General features: G+C 47.0%; 1 protein-coding gene across 3 annotated transcripts in view; it reads left to right on the forward strand.

The window, feature by feature from the left end:
- The first annotated feature begins 288 nt into the window (after positions 1-288).
- The window catches only part of ZBTB7C (zinc finger and BTB domain containing 7C), a 310798-nt gene continuing 290961 nt past the window's right edge, over positions 289-20125 (forward strand). For 2 of the 3 annotated variants that reach the window (XM_050768145.1, XM_050768147.1), the window contains exon 1: positions 289-517. The gene's annotated coding sequence lies outside the window, so the exon portion shown is untranslated. The remainder of the gene's footprint in view (positions 518-20125) is intronic. The other variant, XM_050768148.1, reaches the window with a different exon arrangement.

Raw genomic sequence — 20125 nt, forward strand, 5'->3', positions numbered from 1 at the left:
AGGTGAGTCTTTCAGGCAGTTGAAATGAAGCATGCAGAGGTAAGAAAGGAATGAAGGGCGTATGTGTCCATGTGTGTGCGGTGGGTGTGTGTGTTGAGGCCTGGGCCTGGGTTGGTGGGCAGGACACTGTCGGTGAAAACCCTGGATGAGATCGAGTTGGTATAGTCATGAAGAACTGCAGACCCTAATAATAAAGAGAAAGAGGAGGATGGCTAGAATTTTCAAGAACAGCTAAAACTTGGACATGTGTTTCTGGCCCTGGTAGGTGATGGAGGCCTCTGTTCTTCCTGCAGATCCCTCTGAGCAGCTGGGAGCTCAGAAGCTCTCTCCAACCCTGAGGAGTGGGTCAGCCACAAGAGCAAGAAGTGATGGCGTGGAGTCCACCCAGGGCCTGAGGCATGAGCAGAATCCACGCCCATTAGACCTGGAGCCTTGGCGTTTGGGGCTGCACTGCTGGGGAGATCCAAGAAGAATCAATGTTTTGGCCCCTGGTGACGTGTACATGGTGTAATGACAGGTAATGAACCTGAGGCTTGTCTATCCTTTATGAATGATATGGCAGGTAGGAGAATACATCAGCTTGCGGTAAGCATAAAATGTCAACCCGTGGGAAGATAACTATGCAAACAAAGCACACTAAGGCCTGATAAGATGATAGATGGATGCTTTATAGTTATTAGTTTCTGCCCCATGTGCTTGCTGGAGCCAAGCACCGGAAGATTTAGCATCAGATGAGTTCACTTCCTATGCCTTATGGGAAGGCCTGATGCCTTTATGGACGTAGCATGTCATATTTGAGGAACTCAGAGTAACAAATCAAGAAGTCATTATTCCCCATCAGCTTCTGTGGGAAACAGGGAGTTCATGCCAGTGGAGAAACAGAGGCAACGACAAGTGAAGAAGCTCTTTCATTGTGTCCCTGACGTGTGAGGGATAGACCTGGAGACCTCAGTGGCTGGGAAGCCTTTAGGTCTGGTTCAGATATGTCAAATGACAGGTGTGGTGATGGGTGAGTCCTGCTTGTTAAAAACAAAAGGCTTTGTGTCTTCCCATTCTTTCAAGAATGCCCAGGCAATTAGCAGATGATCAAAGGTGGATGAGGTAATGGGTAGGGGTCTGGAGAGGACAGTAGGGGCCTATCAGATACTTTGGGTCTAGCAGTTGATTCAGGGAAGTCAGCCAAGCCTGGAAGCATCAAGCAAGTCTCTAGGGCCTAGAAGGCAGGGCCTTGAGACTAGAAGGACAGGGGCCAGCCAGTAGGCTGGAGACCCCAAAGGTGGGTTCTGATCCAATGGCAGACTGCGTTCCCATGGATTTTCTGGTCTTTGCTGTGTGTGTCATATGAGGTACCACCCTGGCAACTTCCACCGTGGGGAAAATGGTAGGCTGGGGTGGAGGCAAAAATAGCTTGGGGCCTTGGGAAACTGACCAGGGCAAGGGGAGAAGGGCCAGTGGCCTGGGACAGGAGGCCCGAGAGGGTGTGGTAAATTCCTTTTCAGTGCAGGCCAGTGTCAGGGTCCCCAGGGTCAGAGCCAAGGGATGGGGAGGAGCAGAACATTAGGACTTCTGGGTGGCCTTGTTCTAAATTAGGCAGAAAGGATAAGTTGAAGAAGGAATCTAGAAAGCTGAGCCCAGCTCTAGGAAGTGGATCAACCAAAGGCGCTAGGTGGGCTCAGAACTGGACTCCTGTCTATATAAGGAAATGGAGGAAGAATTGAGCTCCAGGGTCTCTGGCAAGGGGTAGTCAGAGACTGGCTATGACTGGAGGGGCTGAGCTAGGGAGCTGGCCTAAATATGACCTGTATGGACTGGTCCTGGGCTATCCCCAGACTCCACCTCTCAGTGGGGCAAGTGGTCTGTACTTCTTGGACTTGGCTGGGGACCTGCGCAGGGCTGAAGCTGGGGAGCATCATGGTGGGAGGTGATGGGGTACTGGGTAGAAGCAGAAAATATCCAATCCTGGAGGTAGGTGGGTGAGGACTTTCAAGTTTGTAATCTTAGGAGGCTAATGGGCAACATGCCTCCTGATGAAGGCCAGAAAGAGCCAAGGACTGGGTCTGTCAAACGCTCTTCTCCTATGTTACCAATGTTTACTGATTACCTGTTGTGCACCAAGCACTGTGCTCGGTGCCAGAAATACAGAGAATGAGCTGCGGTTTGCTTCCAGGGGAGGGAGTGTGGAGCCTGGTCCAGACCTCTGGAGGCTTCAAGCTTCTATCTTCAAAAACAGGGACGATACTATCTCACTCATAGACTAGTGGGGAGAATTAAATAAAATAAAACATGTAACACACTTAGGACAGCAGCTGGCACCATAATAAGTGATCAGTACATTTAGTTTTGTTTTCATGATTCTGCTTTTGGAGAAGCTCAGAGTCTGGTGGGGGTGAGAGCCAGGAAGGCTGGGAGAAGTGCCTTCTAACTTCCAGGGATTCTGACTGCTAACAGGGTTGGGGGCCTGTGCTTTGAAAACCGGTTATCAAAATTTCTCTGGCCACAGAAAATGTGATTTAGGTGGACCCTACCACTCAGAAATGGTCATTGCATTTATGTGCTTTGGCAGTTGCTAGGCACACAGATAGACTAGAGGCAGGAGGGGTGGGGCCAGGAATTTAGAGAAGTGTTGAGAAAAGAGGACATTCTCCGAATGCTTGGAGAGTCTTGACTCCTTGTCTTCCAACTCAAGGGGAGGAGTGTGCAAGAAACCAAGGCAAGACTTGTGACCTCGAGTGAGGTGGCCCAATAGCCACTGGGGGCGGGCTTCAGATGCAAGCCACGTGTGTCATTTTAAATGTGGTAGTAGCAGCATTTAAAAAAGTAAAAATAAGCAAGGGAAATTAATTTTAATGATATATTTCATTTAACTCAGTAGGTCTAACATATTATCATTTTAACATGTAATCAGCATAAAAATTATGACTGAGATATTTTACATTCTTCTCATACAAAGTCTTTGAAGTCTACAGTGTATTTTGTACTTACAGCACCATCTCAGTTTGGGCCAGCCACATTTCAAGTTGGCTAGTGGCAACTGTGTTGGATAGCACCAATCTAGACTCTAGAATATCTTGCCAAGGAGCACCCAGGGGCCAGGGGTATCCTGAGCTAGACATCAAGATTTATTATTATGTTCTCTTCTTATGAAATGTCTATAATGAATCCCTGGGGACATTATCTTGGATAATAAGAGATGTCTTGAATCACTTATTCTAGATGGTGACTTATGTTCTCAAACCAGCCCTGACTCCAGGTCTCAGCAGCTGGGTTCAGGACTCTGCCACTTGCTGGGTCTGGGACCTTCAGGTGGTTCCTGAAGGTCTCTGAGCCTCAGAAGCTTCCCTGAAATTGGAACTAATAAATTCTATCTATGTAACTATGAGGTAACTAAATAAAATAATGAATAATTGCTCTGTGACACTCAATTTCAAGAACTAATTCTTTTTATTTTCCTAAATCGAATAAAAACAAATTCGGGTTTTCCTGTTGGCTAAATTTGGCAGAAAGTTTCCTAACTGGCATTTCTGTAGTTCTGTCTCCACTCTCCTTTTGCATGAGAACCGGGCCGCTTTGCAGGTCAGCACAAATGGGGAGGGGTGAGCCTGGGCCTTAGTCCCTGGTGGTGACAGCTGCCTGTGGTGCCCCTTTATCCAGACCTGTGTGGTCAGCTGGAGGGGGCAGGCCCCTGCAGCCAGCTGGTGCTCTATCTATGCCAGCTCTGCCACAGGGGAAGCTGGAGTTCCCAGGCCACCATCTCTAGGGGGCGGACAGCACCCAGGCACTGCACTCCAGTGGAGTGAGGGTTGCCAGCCACTCCAGGTCCCAAGTCATCCCACCTCTCTTGGGATCCAGCCCAGCGATCCTTCTCTGAAAGTTCCATGTCCTTCATCCCTCTCTCTCCTGCCTCCCAGCCTCAGTCTTTGAAACAAAGGCCTGTTACTACCTTACCATGTCCCCTTGCTTTTCCCAGAAAGAAAAATTCAGATAACTTCCCCTTAGGATAGGGAGTCCAGATCTTATTGTCACAAAATATGGCTGTTCTTTTTGGGACTGGAGGGGGTACACATTTTGTGATCCTACGAATGGCAACTCTGGCCACTGACCCCCAACAGCAGCAGAAAGCAGTAATCGCTACATAGAGTTACTGACCTGGCACCCTGACACATGTAGCTGGCACCTGGCCGGTGGCCACAAGGCCAGATTCCCCTATACCCAGCCCCATCTGAAGAATGAGTTAAATAGTTCCTGCCTTCTGGGTTTTTTCGGAGCCTCAAGTGAGATAATGTATGTGAATGTCCTTTGTAAAGTTATCAAATGTTATTGAGACTCTTAGTCCCCTACCTGGGGGTGTTTTCTGGTCTGGGAGCTGAGTTTGAGGCTGCACATTTGATTTAAAAGGTGCCCCTTCTCTTGGCATCTGATGGCAGATGGTGCTGCCATAGGACTCAGCTAGGTGTTTCCATGAGGTGCTCCCCCTGGGTGCTCTATCCCCCGGGTGAGCACCTCTGAATTAACCCCTTGCCTCCTGTTCTCCTTTGGGAGAGGGGAAGGATCTGGGTGTTGGTGGCAGCAGTAGGTTTCCCTGACATCTTTACTTTCTCTTAGCCTGTTGTGTGCGTGGGGTCTCTAGCCAATCCTCCTGAGTTTGGAATCCACCTAGATTATTGTGAAAGCTCATAATCCATCCTTCCTGGGACTTGGGAGCAAGCCATAGATCTAAGTAAGTCCTGTAGGATCTCCTTGCCTCCCTGGCTTGGGTCTGGTGAGGATTCTGTGATAGGGAATGGGGGCTCCAGGCAAATCCTATGTCCTCTGGGCCTGGAGTGGAGGGAGTAGGATCAGGAGGTGCAGGTGGGTGACATGAAGAGTAACTGGGCTTAAGCTGCACTGGAATCAGGGCAAAGTCTGCAGGATAAATGGAAATTCTCCGGGCCTGGGCATTGAGACAGCATTTTCAAGGTTGGGTCCACATTTGACTGTGTGTGGTTGGGTTAATGGGCCTTTGATGCTCGCCACAGTAGTATTTGGGTCACTCGTGTTGCTGCCTGCCTCTCTAGACTGGAGAGCCCCCGCCCCCTTTAGCAGCTGGCTGCCGCTTCCTGCTGGCTCTCCTGGGGCCCGAGCTCTCAAGGCTGTCACGAATCCTAAAAGAGTCCTTCAAACCAGTGTCACTGTGACTTAACATCTATTTCAAAAGATGATCTATGGCACATTTGGGGGACAATGCAGAGGGGGGTATCACAAACTCAAGCACATTTGGATAAGGTTATTGACCTGGCTTTTTCTTAGTTTGCTATGTGACCCAGTGCAGTTCTTTTAAGTTCCCCAGACCTTAATGTTCTCCTCTGTTAAATGGGCACGAGAGCCTGTACTGCAATGATTTAATCCTGTTTCCAGGTGTACATGCACTCTAAAAGTAAAAGGCGCTGTGGATCTTACTTGCCAAAGATTTGAGAGAATTATGGCAACACTCTTTCCTCACCGAGTCTAGCAGTGTGTAAATTCTGTTTCTTTAAAATTAGTCTCTTTATTGCTTCCTGGGAGCCCAGGGGGAACAGCTTCTGCTATATCACCTTAAGTTTTGCAGCAGGGAGAGGAAGAAAGCCACATTGCCCTTGACTGACAACCTTCGTATGAGTATTTAACAATTTTAATTTTTCATGATTCTTCTGATAAAAATAGTACCCAACTAAAAACAAATACATTTGTATTTTCCATCTCCTTAATTAGTTTCTAATTTGGGGGTTCTTATTAGCTTAAAATCATCTTGCTGAAATGGTCCTTGGATGAAAAAAAATGTGAAAACCACAATCAATTCTGGAGAGATTTTACTATTTAATTATGCTGATTGGAGCACTAGAGACCCCTGGTAAAACGAACCTCTCAGAATAAGCTTGATTTGTGTAATTTGGTTTTTAAAAATTTGGGATGCATATTTATCATGTTCAACCATGTGTTGTTGTTCTCCTTGAGATTCTGACTTGTCTTGTAAGAGATGAGGGGAGGAAGCCATGGACTGTTGAGCCCATGGAGTCACTGGTAGGGGCTGGCCTGGAGGGAATATGAGGTCCCCGGCTTGCTTGGTAATTGGAAAATGGCTTTTCTTCAAAAACAAACAAACAAACAAAACAAAACAAACAAAAAACCAAAGGAGAGGTAAAAGGTCACAAAAAAAACAGACTAGAAAAGGGTAGACTGATAGAATTTTGGAGCTGAATGGTAGGAGAGCATCTTCCATGAAATCCTAGAAAATTAGCAAATCCTGGGTTAGAGATGTATTTAGAACCAAATTCTAGATTATAATATAACTTTGGAGACACTGGGAAGGCTAGTTGCTCAAAAAGATGTGCCTCCCACCATCCAAACCCCCAAATCAATTTATGCTTTGCTGCAAGTGGCTCAGCCAGCTGCCATGTGAAAGGGAGGACACTGCACTGACCATAATGTTGTCTTACCAGGAAACTGAAGCTAATGCTGATGAAGCGATAGCTCTAACCACCAATTTATATAAGAGCCAAGGACTTGTGAAGGCCATCACCAAGTTCAGACCAGGGGGGAACTTCGCAGTACCAGTAACCTTATTTCTTTCTCTAACGTGACTGATGTTCAGTGGGAAAAGCGGATGGGGAAGAGGGAATTGTTATAGACTGAGAGAATCTTAATAGATGCATGAACCAAATGCAATCTATGAGTCTTGTTTGAATCCTGATTCAAGCCAACCTACTGTAGAATGATATGTTAGAGAGAATCGGGTTAAATATTAAGGAATTAGCGTTAATTTTTTAGCATGTGTAATGCTGTGACAGTGTTATATACTGAAGTAAATTCAGAAAACATGATATGATGTCTAGAATTTTCTTTAAAATATTTCAGAAAAAAAATTTCAGAATAAAAGATTTTAGTGAACAATATACACAAACATTTTGTGTCTGTTTGAACATTTCAGTGATTAAAAAAAGAAGTGGAAATGTTCCTACTAGCTGGCTGAGCCCTGAAATTTCACCATAAGAGCTTTGTTTATCTAACTTAAGCCTTTCTATGCCTATAGTGTACAGCTTGTCCTGGGAGCGTGGTTTACCCTTCGGGAAAGTGACAGTAGAGAAGAACATTTCCTCAGTACAGAATATGGTAGGGTCACATGCAAAAAGATTTCAGGATAAGGCAAGTTTGGAGAAGGCTGCATTGAACTAAGCCAAAGAGATTTCTTCAGAGCCTTGGTGATGCTAATATACACTGTGCCTCTTGGATGGGGATGGGCTATCATAATGCAGTGTGCCCCAAAATTATTTATTTTGTGCTTCAAAGGAAATAGAAACTTTCAGTCCCTCCAAGGAAAATCAGAGTAAAGTTAGAAACCTGGGTTCCAGAACTGTTTCTGGTTACTCATTAGTCATTGGGTAGCCACTCAGACTCCATGCTGCACGAGCCTCAGTTTTTCTATCTGTAAAATGAACTTAGTATCACTTGCCACCCACCTCACAAGAATGTGACATGGCTTTGTATAGCATAAAGCCCAAGATTGAAGGGTAAGTTGTGTGATTATTATTTGGTACCATTTTCTGAGACTTTGGTCCACAAACATTTCTTGCATGCAGCATGGCTCTGTCTGCAGGGTGCTGTCTAAGACACAGAGGCGGTAAGACAAGTTCTTTGTCCTTCAGGAACTCATGATGGAACTGAGGAAGCAATGAAAATACACAGGGAAGGGGACTAGCAAAGCCATCTGGCCCGCGGGACAAATGAGCGGTTCAGGTTCGGAGGAAAGGGGGCTCATTCTTGGCTTGGGTGGTGTGCAAAGGCCACCTGGAGGAGGTAACCCTTGACCTGGCAGTCTGGGGCGGATTTAGATGGGCTCTTTCTTTGTTGGTTATGGATTACTCGGTTGGAACACTGCCCTCGCCTCCACACGCCCACATTCTGCAGCTGAGCACATAAACCTTGTTTGGATTTCGGTGCTATCTGACTTGGGGGCCCAAGTCCTTCCTATCTGGAGCTAAAGTAGATGCTCCCCCTGCCTAGCCCTCACAGCCACTCCCATCTTCTCTTCCATTCTGTCTCCACCCCCTTTTCTTCTTCCCACCAGGACCCAGTAAGGCTGGGATTACTCATCCTGCCCACACTCATTCAGTCCTGCCCTCTCTTTTCGTTTTTTTTTTTTTTTTTTTTTTTTTTTGTGTATAAAAATACAGAAACCACAGGGACAAAGCAACAAAATGACTCAGACACCCAGGCCTTCATGTGGAAATGTTTATCATCATCATCATCATCATCATCATCATCATCATCATCATTGTATCACTCCTTAGGGCAGTGAGAGATGACAAACTCTGATGGAAACATTGGAAAAGGCTGGCAGTGGTTACTTGAGCGGAGGTGAGGGGACCTGAGGCACACCATGAAGCTAGCCCGGTTTCTTGGGTGCAGAGAGCTCTTTGGGGCCACTGACTCGCCTCACTGAGTGTGCATGGAGTTATTCAGGATGTGAACAGTAGGCATGAGCTCTTGCTACCTAAAAGTCCACATCACCCTTTAATTTGCACAGCAGAAATGAAAGAGAAGGCCCTAGAAAAGGATGGCACTGTGGTAGAGACCTCAACAAGGTGCATCCCATGCCCAGGTGCCCTGCTCTGGGCCATGCCTGGATTTAAAGACATGCCGGGGCATGCCTTGTCCTCAAGAGCCCTGGACAGAGCTTAGCTCCCTCTGAGCTTGTTAGAAGGCTACACATAAGCTATTGCCAGTACTGATATTTTGAGAAAGGACTTACTCAGTGCCTGGCACAGAGTTGGCTCCCACTGTGGACTTGCACAACAACCACAGAACCTTAGCTTTGAGCTCAGAGAGCCCTGATATTGAGTTCTGGCTCTGCCACTTGGGGAAGGTGACGCAGTCCCCCTGAGCCTCGCTGTCCTCAAGTGTGACATGGGGAAAGTACATCTCCCTCCCGGGATTGTTGTAGGTGCAAAATGAGATGGCATGGACAGTTCTTGATCCAGTGAGCCCTCAACAACTTTTAGTTTTTGTCCCTCCCCACGCTGCCACTGAGGAGTAATAAGATATGGGGCGAGATACGCTGAGCCTCAGCTTCCTTATGTATTAAACGGAAATAGTTAGATTGCCTGTCCTACTGACACTAAAGCGAGAGTGTAATGGACAGCGTCAGTACAAACACTTCAAGGAGTACAAAGAGTCAAACACTAAAGATGCACGCATGTGTGCTCATATGTACAAACCCACATACACAAACTGCACCCAGAAGACGGAAATCTCAGGGTGGAAAAATGTATTTGCATTGTAGTGCAGGTGGTCTGGGAGGGCGACAGGTCAGCACCAACTCTGGACTGGCTTGGGTTGTACTTTTGGTGGTTTTACTTTCTCAGAGGTGGTTTAGTTTCTTTTCCTTCTGCAGCCCCTCAGCAGAGTGTGGCTTGGGGCAGCAGCAGCGCCTAGCTCTGCCTGTCAGCTTTGCACGCCCCTGAACATGTCACTAACCACTCCTGCAGACACAAAAATGAAGGTTAGAAAATACCAGCAACAGGGCACAGGGCATCCAACAGGATGACGAGTTAAAGCCTTTCTACGTTGCAAAGTGGTGGTCAGATGGAAGAGGCCGCTGGGCCTTCCAAGCTCAGTGGAATGAAAGGTTTAAGAACGCTTGTTAATTGATCAGTGTGTGCCCTGCCATTCTGGCTGCCTTTTGAGGAGATGGTGGTGATTATTTTTATATTAGAGAGAGACTTCTTAAAGAAGCCGTCTCTGGCCCTGTGTGGCTTTTATGACCCAGAGAATATATCTTCTCTTCTCCCAGCCCTGGTGGGTAACAGTCAGGTGGCCCCTGGGACTGAGACCAGCCATCCATTTACCCACTTACTCTAATTAGTTTTGTAACTCAGCACTCACTCTGGGCTTTGATTTACGGTTAATGGTTCATCTTTAAATGAACACTTGTCTGGAATCTTCCATCAGTCAATGGCTGACTTTTAGGAAGTGGTGATATTGACCTGGCAGCCATGTAGTGAGTCCTGGAAAGTGAAATCTATTTTTTTTTTTTTTGGTGGTCGGGGGGCGTGGGGGCAGTATTTCCACTGCTTTTTCCCTACCAGGCACATCAAGAACCCCCCTCCCCTAAAAATACACTCATTTTAAGGCTACGTGGTGTATGGAAAGAGCACAAGGCTGTGAGTCAGGAGATAGGCATTCTAGCCCAGCTTTGCCATGAACTCACTGTGTGCTGCCAACCACGAGACCTCGCTGGGCCCCAGGTTCCCATCTGATGGATGGGGCAGGGTTGGGAGGGGGTTCCTCCCCTGAGCCTCTGACTTACTTTGGACATCATTTGGGCCAGCCCAGCCAGGTGTATAGTAGGTATGCAGTAAATTTGAAAGATGTTTGTTCAAATTACAAAAATAATCACTGCTTTGTATCAGAAAAAAATAACAACATAGAAGTATTTAACTTCTATGAGAGAGTGAAGGAACTTATGAAACCACCCCCCATCACCACAGCTCATCACTGTCTACAATTTAGGGAATTGCTATATCTGTAGCCGAATCCAAATCCATATCACTGTCTATATCTATACTGTTACCATGGATCTGGAAAATAGATACATATTAAACAAAAATGGGATCCAACTAAATATTACGTTCTTCAGCTTGTGTTTTCACTTAATGTCTTTAAAAAAACTGTTTATATATATGGCTGTAATTCTTTATAACATGGTTTTCTGTAATATGGATATAATTCATTAATCAGACAGATTAACTTAACCTCATTTATGGATATCTGGGTGGTAGCAGTAACTTTTAATTGATTTGCTGTTTGGCTGCCCTGCTTCTCCTCCAGGAAGGGATCAGAGAAGAGACAGGAAGGGGAAGAACATGTTCACACAGCTGAAGCCTCCATCCTGAGCTGAGGGCTCTGTCCTCTCTCATCTCCCGCGATTCTTCTCCAAGTACTGTGGCTAAGCAATGCCAGGGTGTGGGGCGTTGCACCCCCAGAACTTTGGCACTGGAGCCAAAGCTGGGATCGAGACTGGGAACAGTGAGGAAGGCTCTGGGAGAGTGGGATGAGCAGTGGATCAGGTGTGCTCACGGCTGTGAGTCAGGGATCAGTGAGTTCACGGCAAAGTGGGCTGGAACTCCTGTCTCCTGACTCACAGCCTTGTGCTCGTGCTCTTTCCATATACCATGTGGCCTTAAAATGAGAGTATATTTGTGGATCAAGTGTGCTGGTGGGGTCCTGAGAATTTGAACACTGCACTTAGTACAGTGTGGTTGTTCCTGGAACCACAGGGTATCAGGAACTGGGATGATGGTGATTCAAGGGTGGGTCATGGAGCAGACATGGGCATAGCCCTCCAGAGAAGGGCAGGCCTCGAGTGGAACTGGCCTGATTCAGGTCCCAGGTCATCCAGCCTTCCTGATCTTTTCCACGAAGAGAGAGAGAGGCCAGGCCACTGTGACCAGCCTGAGCAGGCTGCCTGGCAGACCAGGCTTTCTCTGCGCTCTGTTCCCTCCTCCTCCAGGCCGGAGGCTGGTGACTCACCCTCCACTTTCTGGGCTGATGTGAGGGTGAGACCCCAGGCATGGCATCGTCTGCATCCATTTTTCTGAGAAGGCAGAAGGGAACAATTTTTGATTCTTGCACCTGCAATACTTTGTGTTATTATTGCATTTCCTCTTGTGTTTAGTTGGATTTGAATTTTGAATAGGCAAAGCATTAAAATCAAATGCTTTTACAGAGGTATACACTAAGATTTCTCACTCTCACCTCTGTCCTTTCCTACTCCATTCCTGCCCCTGTTGTCCCCATAGTGCTTATTTGTGCTAAAACACAGAAATTCAAGTACATATTCTTAGTTTTCCATTTTACCCTATAAAACATAGCCTATTGTATGCTTTGTACTGTACCTTGCTTTTTTATTTCCTTAACCATGTATCCTGGAAATATCTCCATATTAGTATAGAGTACTTCTTTAGCTTTTTTTTTTTTTTTTTATCACTCTGTAATATTCCACTATATGCATGAACAAAGTTTATTTAACCAGTTCCCTATGAAGGGACCGACTTGGGTCATTTCCAGTTTTTTTGCTGTTAAGAACAATTCTACAGTCCGATATCAGTCTGAACTATTTTGTTGTATGTGTGTGTGTTTTTAATTACAGACCACCCCAAATCTTTTTTAGAAGTAGGTAGAGGCTGGGTACAGTGACTCATGCCTGTAATCCCAGCCCTTTGAGAGGCCAAGGCGGGCAAATCACTTGAGGTCAGGAGTTTGAGACCAGCCTGGCCAACATGGTGAAACCCTGTCTCTACTAAAAATACAAAAATTAGCTGGCCATGGTAGCACGCACCTGTAATCCCAGCTACTTGAGAGGCTGAGGCAGGATAATTGCTTGAACCCAGAAGGTGATGGTTGCAGTGAGCTGTGATTGTGCCACTGCACTCCAGACTGGGTGACAGAGCAAGACTCCATCTCAAAAAAAAAAAAAAAAAAAAAAAAAGAAGTAGGTAAGGTATGCATTATCTGGAAACAGATAAGCGAACAAGACATTGTTCCCAGATCCTTATGCTGTGTCCCCCAGCACTTTAACCGAAATGTTTGCCAAGATACAGTGTCCTTTGCTTGCCTTCCTGGGCTGTTAGAAATAGTCTTTGCTGTCATTTCCTATGGTGGTTTTGGTGAAGACTTATGGGTCCTGAATCCGGTGGTAGGAGTGGCCATGGCCTGCCCTAGTCAAAGGATGGATTCCAGTCCCTGATCTGCTGCTGGTGAACTAGGTGACCCTCCACAAGCCCTTCCCTCACCTGTCATGCAGGTGAGCTACATGACCTGAGATACTTTCCCATGCTGACATTCCATGGTTTAAATCCTCAGGCCTTGGATATCAAACACTTTCCCAACCTGGGGCCTTGTGCTGGCATTTCTTTACCTCTCTGGGTAGCTGGAGCACTTTCTTCAATGTGAAATCAAAGCTTTGATGAAGCGGGCCTGTATGTGGTAATAAAATGATGCCCATGTGCACATTCCTATTACTCAGTAAGTACATTCACTTGGCTGCAGATTTGTGAAGGCCTTTCATTGCTAGTGCATGAAAAAGGGGTATTTCACACATGTTTCACATTAGCCCTGTGATTTAGCTTCTGAGTGAATAAGAATCAATGCAATGGCCAGTTGCCACCAGCGATCCCCTTTATATTGTATTACCGGCTGCTACAGTCCCACCTTTGACTGTGATCTTGTCAGACCTGATAAGGTAATAGTAATAACAACTTAGATTTCCATTGTGTGGGCTCTTCCCCTCCAAGGCATTCCTGCTGCATGTGTGCCTTCTTTGTTTTCTATCTGTGCTTGTCCAGGGTGTATCTGAGTCAGTCAGGGTCCTCAAAGTGAGTTTCATCTTAGAAAGAGGTCTCAGGATCACTTATCAGTTAATCAGTTAGTAGACCAATCAGTCATTCAATCCCATGTTACCATGCACAGCACCCTTCAAACTCAGTGTGGCCAAAGGGAGCTCCTGACATAGTCCCCAAGCCCTGGGAACTGACTCTGTCCTGTAAACAGCTCCATTGTCCTCCTGTCCACCAACCCTGCTTCCACACACCCTCTCACATCACATCCACGGTGGCTCTGCCCGCTCTGTGTATTAATGCCTCTGGACTCTGCCGCTTCTCTCTGCTCCTCAGTCATCATGTGGTCCAGCTCACCACCACCTCCCCTGCACCAGCCCAGACAGCGCCCCCTGCATTTCCTGCCACCATCCCCAGCCCAGCGCAGTCTTCACACAGCACACAGGAATTGCTCCGCTGAGTATGTTTATCTGAGCATGTCGTTCTCTTATTTAAACTCTCTCATAGCCTCTTCTTGCTTTCAGGATAAAGGCAAGAAATTTTTATCAGGGCCCACAAGGTCCTGTTCACCTCATCAGCCTCCTCTAGCATCCTCTTCTCTTTTAGTTTCTCTGCCCTTATGAACTCATCACCTCCCAAAGGACCTAATCCCATCACCCTAGGGATTAGGGTTTCCACATGTGAATTTTGGGGGTATCCACACATTCAGACCATAGCATCACATTTGTAAACAAATGTCTCATTTATTTACAGTTGTAAATAGATGTTTAATTCCTAATCCGCCTCCTCACTGGAGGGTAAACTGCATGCCTCATTGACACCTGAACCCCAGATCCTGGCTCAGCACATCGTACTCTTTTCCCTCTTAGGGTGGTGTGCACACTGCTCTTTTGGGGTGATGGCCTTCCTCGCCTTCTCCGGGTTGACTCCAGCTCACCCATCAGACAGCAGCTAGATGGTCCCTTCCCTGGCCCTCTGGGCTGGGTTGGGCCCCTGTTTACAAGCGTCTTAGTCCATTTGGACTGTGGTAACAATAGCACAGACTGAGAGTTCACAAACAACACATTTACTGCTCATGATTCTGGAAGCTGGGAGGTCCAAGATCAAGGTGCCAGCAGATTTGGTATCTGGAGAGGACCCACTTTCTCATAGATGGTGCCTTCCCGTAGTGTCTTCACTTGGTGGAAGTGTCAAGGCAGCTCTCTGGGACCTCTTTTAAAAAGGCACTAATTCTATTCATGAGGCTCTGCCCTTCTGACCTTATCACCTCCCAAAGGCCCTAATCCCATCACCATTGTGATTAGGGTTTCAGCATATGAGTTTTGGGGGTATACACACATTCAGACCGTAGCATCACAGTTGTAAATAAATGTCTCATTTATTTACAGTTATAAGTAGATGTTTAACATCTACCTCTTCACTGGAGGGTAAACTCCACACCTCATTGACAACTGAATTGCCGAATCCTGGCTGACTGCACAGCCCACAGTAGGAGCATGTTAAACCACTGGATGAAGGAAGGTGTGAGCAAGCTGTGTCCTAAAGGGGCAGGGAAATACAAAGAATACAGGACCCCCAGTGAACTCCCATTTTGTAGCAGCAAAATCAAAAGGATGGCAAAGTCATAGAACTGCAAAGGACTTTGGTGGTCATCTGAGGCCTACTCCCTGCTTTAAGGGAGGGAGTACAGACCATGGATAAGACCCACGTGGGTGAGACCACGGGGTCTGGAGTCAAACTGCGTTGTCTTGTTGTGTGCTCCTGAGCAAGTTGCCTAACTTCCCCCAGGCTCAATTTCTCCAGCTGTAAAATAGGGACCAAGCCTTCCCTGGAGGAATGTTGTGAGGATTATATAAGAAAATCCGCAGAAGGCACTTAGCATAGTACCAGCCCTGTACAAATATTGGCCAGAAGGTGACACTGAAGCCCAGTGAGACCTCCTCACAAGATCATACCATTCCTTAATGCAGAGCCTGGCTTTCTTTTTCTTTTAATTGATATTTTGTTTTACTTTCTTATTTCCATAGCTTTTTGGGGAACAGGTGGTGTTTGGTTAAATAATTAAGTTCCTTAGTGGTGATTTGTGAAATGTTGGTGCACTTGAGCAGTATACACTGAACCCAGTTTGTAGTGTTTTATCCCTCACCCTTCCCACCCTTTCCCCCGAGTCCTCAGTGTCCATTGTATTATTCTTAGGCCTTTGCAAGCTCACAGCTTAGTTTCCACTTACGAAAGAGAACATATGATGTTTGGTTTTCCATTCCTAAGTTACTTCACTTAGAATAATAGTCTCCAGTCCCATCCAGGTTGCTATGAATGCCATTAATTCATTCCTTTTTATGGCTGAGTAGTATTCCGTCATATATATATATATATATATATATATATATATATATATATATATGGTGTGTATATATATATATGGTGTATATATATATGTGGTGTATATATATATATGTGGTGTATATATATATATATGTGGTGTGTATATATATATATACACACACACCACAGTTTCTCTGTCTACTCGTTGATTGATGGGTATTTGGGTTGGTTCCACATTTTTGCAATTGCGAATTGTGCTGCTATAAACATGTGAATGCAAGCATCTTTTTTGTATAATGACTTCTTTTCCTCTGAGTAGATACCCAGTAGTTGGATTGCTGGATCAAATGGTAGATCTACTGTTAGTTCTTTAAGGAATCTCCACACTGTTTTCCATAGTGGTTGCGCTAGTTTACCTTCCCACCAACAGTATAGAAGTGTTCCCTTTTTACCACATCTACACCAACATCTATTATGTTTTGATTATCAGAGCTTGGTTTTCTGAACTGGCCACTGGCTGAGCTCTCAGAAGCGCTGACATGGTCCTTGCCCTGCAAAGGTCTCCCGTCACGTTGCGATAGCACAGTGTTGCTTAGCCAGGGTAATTTTGCCCACCCTCTTCCAGGGAACATTTGTTGGTGAGCTCTGGGACTGTCCCAGACTTGGGAGGGGAGTGCTGCTGGCATTGAGTAGGTGGAGGTCAGGGATGCTGCCAGACATCCTGCAATGCCTGGGACAGCCTCCCTTCCTCTCCCCACCTGACACAGCAGGCCAGAGTGTCAGTGCTGAGACTGAGAGATCCTGCTTAGGGTTTCTAGGAGGGCTATGGGCAAGCCAAGTCCACTGGAAACTAATCCGATGAAGGCCATCGTCTCTAAGGAGGACAGGAGGCAGCTAGGAAGCCTCTATCTAGGGAAAATGGCCTCTCTTGTTTGGGGCTATGCAGGGATGGAGGCCTAGAGATAGAACTTAGAGGCAGGTGTGAATCAAAGGAGCTGTTTGGAGCAAAGAGAAAATATAATAGGGGCAGCCTGATCCGATGTGAATGGGATCTGGGGAATAAGTAATTTCTCTGAGTGTTGGCTTTGCCAGAACCTTACAGACATCAGCATCCACCCCTCCCTCTATCCCATTTACCAAAGGGCCTCTAGCTCATTGGAGATTGAGATGGGGGTGCTCATGCAGAGATCCTGCTCTCGGCTGGGGCAGATCAGCATGCAGCCTGCACCGTGCAGCCCATCTGCAGTGGCTCTGTGAGCAGGCTGCCGAGGCTGGCTGCCCTTGGGAGGTGTGAGGATGCAGGGGAAGTGTAAATCACACTCCATCCAGTTTCCCCACCCCTAGCCCAGCACCATTTTCACCTAGGGAAAGTCTAATAAAAATGCATCCCAAGTCCTAGTCCTAAAGGAACAAGGATGGGGATGGGGAGGAGTGGGGGAGGGGAAGCAATCCAGTGCAGCTTTGATTACACGTATCGGAGCTGCAGGGCTTTTCTGGCCTTAGAAGCAGCCTGGGGAAGCTGGTGGTCCTGGGTATCCACTCAACTCTCCAGGCTGCGAGGTGGCCCTGCAAAAAGTCCCCAGTTTCCAGCCCATCATGTAAGGTAGGTGGGTACATGCTCTACCCAGCACAGTGCCTGCCAGCATGGGTATAGTCAGCTCATCTCTGGGCCGAGCGAGCCCTCCAGAGGTGCCTCATGTCTGTAGAGGATGCACCAGCCTGGGCTTTGTCTAGGAGAGCAAGCAGATGAAGGGAGGTTTGTGGCATGACGCGCCCACCAGGGAGAGGGACAGGGAGCTAGACCAAGCCACCTGAGCAGTGGTTCCCTGCCCTGGATTGCATGTTAGAACCACCTGGAAGCTTTGAGAAAATTCCAGCGCCGAGGCTGTATGCCAGATCTATTATAACAGTCTCGGGGGTGAGACTCAGGCACCAATAATTTATGAATTTCTTTAGGTGATTTCAGTGGGCAGCCAAGGTAGAGAACCACTGACGTTAAACCTAAACCTTCCTGGGCTCCAACAGTCTGGCCACATTGAGGCCTATAATGAAGACACAACAGGACCCTTGGTTGAAACTCAAGGGGGCAGTCATGGGGCTGGCAGACCCTGGGTGGGGAAGGACAGTCAGTGCCCTGGCCGCACAGATGGTCAGGGTTTCTGGTCAGGCTGGCTGTAGGAGGACTTGGGAAGGAGCATGTGGAATCAGAGGTGGTGGCCGCCTGAGCCAGGGTCTGAGGAGCAGGGCCGCGGCTGCCAGCGCACTTCCTGCAGCTGACAAGTGCCCTTGAGAGCTGCAAGGGAGGGAAGGAGACAGGAAGTGCCCACTGGGCTTGGCCTCTGATGTAGCATTTAGGGGAGATTTTGTATTGCATATCTGGCCTTGGCTGTCAGCTTGGGAGCCCCCAGCAGAGCAACAGCTGTGTCATCATGATATCTGGGGTTTGGCCACTTCTCACCTCTTCCACTGTCATCTCTCAGGTGCTAGCAGCCATCACCTCTCACCTGGATTAGTACAATAGCCTGCTGATTGGCCTTCTAGCCTCCACCCCCAGCTCTCCTAGGTGGAGCGGCCAGCAGGATCCTCTAACATGTGTCAGATGTTTCCTACCTTGCTGAGAGCCTTCCAGTGCCCCCTCTCCACCATGTCACTCCATCGATGCCAAGTCCCCACAGCAGCCTGCAAGAGCCAAACGACCTGCTCCATCTTCCCACCTACCCGTCTACCCACTTCCCCCCTCACTCCACTCCTGCCACACTGAACCCACCCTGTGCTAGTGCATTCTTGCCTCAGGGCCTTGGCCTGGGATATGCCCTTTGCCTGGAAGCTTGGCCTCCAGAACCCTCACGACCCCTCCTTCTCCTTCTCCACTTCGCTTGCATATCCCTTTCTCAGTGAAGCTTTCTCTGCCTGTCTACTTCCTGTCGCCTGAATCTTCCTCATTTCTCTTCCTAACACACTTGGATATCAACATCTTATCTTTTGCTTACTCTTGTCTCCCTGCACTGGAATGTGAGCTCCCAGAGGCTGGGAATTTTTTTTTCTATTCTATTCACTGATGTAAACCCAGGGCCCAGACAGTTTCTAGCCTGCAACGGTCACTCTGTGTATTTGTGTCTGTTTTCCCTGCTTTTGAACTATCAGTATTTAACCACAATATTTGGCCTGTGACAATCTCTTTATTGGTCTGTGCGTGGGCTGCCTTTATTTAATCATGTATTTACTTGGTTGTTTTTATTAATGTAATAAGCACCCAAGAGCCCATTGCCCAAAACAAAGGTAGGATTGGACAAAAGCCTACATCCAAACATTCCCGGGCCTCCCAAGGCAACCATTTTATTCCACTTACATATATTACTAAAAATATACATTTTATTATAATTACTTTTAGCCTTATTCAAAGCCTGTTATGCTGTATGTAATCACTGTAGCCTTTTTCACTTAATAATGTATTCAGATCCACCTACACTGTTGCATGTGCCATGGTGCTTTCCTTTTGACTACAAAAAACATGTGGGGAATGAATATTTAGCATTACGTCCCCCCCTAGTGCCAAGGTCATAATCGTAGCTAACATCGATTAAGTACTTTCTCTGTGTGAGGCACTCTGCTAAGTGTTTTTATTAACCCCATTTAACAGATGAGAAAACTGAGATACAAAAGGTAAGCAGTTGGCGCAGGATCACACCCATATGGCTTAAAGGGGCAGAGGCAGGATTTGAACCCACATAGTGTGTGTGGCTCCAGAAAACTTGCTTCTAACCCTGTACTGTGCTGTCTCTCTAAATGAACACATGAATGAGCTCACACGCACACTTACCCAGACTGCCATTACCAGAGGAAGCCCCACTGATTTGGTTACAGATCAAGGTTACACACACACACACACACACACACACACACACACACACACACACACAGGCATTCTGGCATCGTTCATGAATACTCGTTAATTGACACAAAATTTATGGTAGGAGAAAACGACCTTACTCTCTGATGCTTGCTAAAATCTTTCTGTCTCCCATCGTCCTCTGTCCATCTCTCTATTAAAATAAAATGCAGCTGGACCTTGTGCTTACAGGGATGAGGGCTCAGAACCTACTCCAGCAGGCTGAGCCCTTGGGCTTGGTTGCCAGGGGAGGGGAACAGGCTGGAACCTGTGACATGCTGGCTCTGGGAAGAAGGGGCCTTCTTGGGCCCCCTCCACACCAGGGCCCCAGAAGATGGCAGGGGCCTCACTCAGGAGTGCCCTTCTTGGGGAGAGACCCTTTGAATGTTAGGAACCAATGAAAGTGGTGAGGAGCCTGAAGACTGGGCACAAGATTCAGCAAACAATAGATGCTATTGAGAACAATCGCCCCTGCCCCAGGGGGTGTATGCAGCAGGGCCAAGTTCAGGCATATAAGTGAACACTGTCGAGGCTTTGGGCCCAAGCCCAGTGTTGGGCTCCT

Source organism: Macaca thibetana, chromosome 18 (genome assembly GCF_024542745.1).
Source record: "Macaca thibetana thibetana isolate TM-01 chromosome 18, ASM2454274v1, whole genome shotgun sequence".
Classification (NCBI taxonomy): domain Eukaryota; kingdom Metazoa; phylum Chordata; class Mammalia; order Primates; family Cercopithecidae; genus Macaca; species Macaca thibetana.